General features: G+C 40.9%; 1 pseudogene; it reads left to right on the forward strand.

Moving 5' to 3' along the window:
• The first annotated feature begins 1,406 nt into the window (after nt 1–1,406).
• Nucleotides 1,407–3,077, forward strand: LOC116464716 (protein FAM47A-like; annotated as a pseudogene).
• The last annotated feature ends 276 nt before the right edge of the window (nt 3,078–3,353 follow it).

A 3,353-nucleotide genomic window follows, 5' to 3' on the forward strand; every position in this document is an offset into this window, starting at 1 on the left:
AAGAAACTTTCTTTTAAAAAATGAGTAAGAATGTACAGAAAAAATTATTATGTGATGAGAAAATGATGTGCTTAAGGAATAATGCAGGCTGAATTTGTCTATAATTAAAATTTTTTATAAAAATGCTTTTCATAGTGTTAAGCACTATAAGAGAGATAAAAATTTAACTGATATTATTTAAAGGAAAATGAAGGAATGCAACTGGACTGGTGGGGGTATAACGATATTCAGATTGGAAAGGAAGAAGGGAAACTGTCTTTATTCACAGATGACACTATCATATATATAGAAAACTCAATGAAATATACAAAAATGCTTCTGAACATAATGAGTGAGTTTTCCAAGATTGTATGATACCAATGGATATACAAACATCAATATTTACATTTGCTAACAACAAAAAATTGGAAATTGCGACTAAAAAATGCTACATATAATAGTATGAAAAACAATATTTAGGAAAAATCTGGAGAGAAAAAGATGTGAAAGGCACATACACTAAAAAACACACAGTATTCCTGAGAAAGTGAAAAATCACATAAACAAATAGAAAGCTGTAAATTTCTCAGTGGTCAGAGTTCCTATGGTTAACACACCAATTATCCTCAAATTGATCTATAGATTCAACAGAATCCTAATCAAATTCCCAAAAGGACTTTCTTTTTGTGACATTGACAAACTGACTTTAAAATTTCTATAGAAATTCAAAGGACCTAGGAAGAACTGACTTTGTAAAAGAACATTGTTAAAGGACTAATACATCCTAATTTCTAGATTTATTATAAAGCTAAAGTAACCAGCAGAGTGTGAAATTTGTGTGAGAGAAAAATCAATGGAAGAGAAAAGAGTGTCCAGAAATTGACCTTCAAAAAATATACATAGCTCATATTCTACCAATTTCCAAATGTCATGCAATGGAGAAAATTTAGTCTTTACAAAAATAGTTCTAAAATTATCAGATTATATGTAAGCAATAGGTACAGTTTTAAGTAAAAACTTTGATCTATATCTTGTGCTGTTTACAAAAATTAAACCTTGACCTTTGGATAGGGCAAGTTTTCATAGATACATCAAAAGAAGCACAATCCATAAAAGAACAAATTGATCAATTGGACTTCATCAAATTAAAAAACTTCTCTTTGACACTGTTAAGACAATGAAAGGGAAAAGCCAAGGATGAAGTGAAAAATTTGCAAATCATATATCTGATAACCTATTTACATCTAGAACACAGCAAGGATTCTCAAAACTAAATATGATACCCAGCAACACAATTTAAAAGTGGGGAAAAAATCCACAGAAACTTCAATCAAGGAGAGAAAAGGATGGCAAATAAGCAAATATAGAGATGTTCAATAGCAGTAGTCATTAAGAAAAGCACATGAAACCCACAATGAGATTCCACTATGCACCTGTTAGAACTTGGGCTGCGCTTGTGGTGTCAGCACTGCTCCGTCTCCAGGAAGGAACCTGGGCTGCACCTGGCTGGCGGTCTTCTAGCGACTAGAGTGGCAGGGATCAGGAACCACAGAAGCTGGAGACTTGGCACCCCAGCGAGAGCCACCGTGGGGGACCAGAGGCCGCAGGACTGGCTAGGTCCCCGGGCATGGACTCCAAGCCCCAGTACTGTAACCAACCTCCTTCCAAGTGCTTTGCGAAGGGCAAGCACGGGCGCCTGAGGTTCCCGCCAATGGACACCCAGAACCGGGTATTTGTGAGGGAGGGCCTGGACGACTTCTGCTACTGCTGTCCGTCTCCCAAAGATAGGCTTGTTTGTCGCCGTGACGAATTTTTACTCCCCAAAATATCTCTCAGAGGTCTCCAAGTGGACTCCAAAAAAGCTGCTCAAGAAAGTGGCCCTATTTTCCAAGCTCTCTCCAGCGCAGCTAGCACGGAAGGCATTTGTCGAGCAAGTGGAAGCCCAGCTAATGGCCAAGCATCCCTTGACCATGTACCCCAATCTGGGAGAAGATCTGCCTGCAGATCTCCTACTGCAGGAGCTCGAACAGCTGGATGCGGAGAGGAAGCTGGAGGATGCTTGGGCTCGTTGTGAGGCCCAGGAGAAGACAACTGAGGTACCCACCGAGCCTGGTCAGCATCCTTGTGAGGAATTCTGCCTGCAGCCTCCTGAGACTGGAGTGTCCCATCTAAGCCTGGAGCCTTCTGAGACTGGAGTGTCCCATCTCCACCCGCAGCCTCTCAAGACTCCTCAGGGGTCCAGTCTCCACCTGGAGCTTCCTAGACTGGAGTGTCCCATCTAAGCCCGGAGCCTCCCACGACTCTGGTGTCCAGTCTCCACTCAGAACCTCCTGAGACTGGAGTGTCCCATCTCCACCCGGAGCCTCCCAAGCCTCATCACATGTCCAGTCTCCGCCCAGAGCCTCCCAAATCTCCAGAGTCCCATCAATTCTCGGAGCCTCCCAAGATTCGAGCATCCTACATGAAAGAACTGCTTCAGGAAGATACACCAAGCACAAAAGAGTGCGTTTCTGACCCTCTTCAATATAGATACACATCAGAAAAACTCCGTGAATTCTTCAAGTGGGCTGCAGACCTGGGAGTTGACGAAGAAACAATCTGGAATCTGTTTGACTTTACCCCCAAGTACAGCGCAACCCATGAGGACAAAAATTTAAGAAAGTAAAGGAATGTTCCTCAGAGCTGAAGTACAGCATGGAGCTAGTTGAAAAGTGTGAGGACAAACTCTTCTCACAGGAAAAATACCGGGGCAGGAAATTCCACAGGCCATCGAATTCTTATACTGCACAGCGTATGAAGATGAAGTATAGAGCATGGTACCTCAAGCCTAAGTTGTGGAAAAAGCAAAGAAGTGATGAAGCTTTGATTGACCCCAAGCTCTTACTTAAAAACCTGATGAACCTGACGTTCTTGATGGTCTTTATGGACCAATTGCCTTTAAGGATTTCATTCTAAGCAAGGGCTATGAAATGCCTGGAATCCTTGAAAGGCTGTTTGCCAGGAAAGGATGGACTTATGACTCTGTTAAGACTCCTACTCAAGATGCAATGATACTTGACAAGTACAAAGAAATCGTAGAGTCATCGGAAGAAGATTAGGCGGTTTTCAATTTACTACTCAATTGGGTATTTCTTGCTCTCATTTTAATCATCAATCAAAATTTAAATATTAAATAATAACATTAAATAATAAAAGGATCAAATAAAAATGTTAAACAACCAGGGGGAGGGGGGAGGGATAGCATTAGGAGATATACCTAATGCTAAATGAGTTAATGGGTGCAGTACACCAACATGGCACATGGATACATATGTAACAAACCTGCACATTGTGCACATGTGCCCTAAAACTTAAAGTATAATAACATAAAAAAA

The sequence above is a fragment of the Hylobates moloch genome, unplaced genomic scaffold, assembly GCF_009828535.3.
Source record: "Hylobates moloch isolate HMO894 unplaced genomic scaffold, HMol_V3 SCAFFOLD_1389, whole genome shotgun sequence".
NCBI lineage: Eukaryota > Metazoa > Chordata > Mammalia > Primates > Hylobatidae > Hylobates > Hylobates moloch.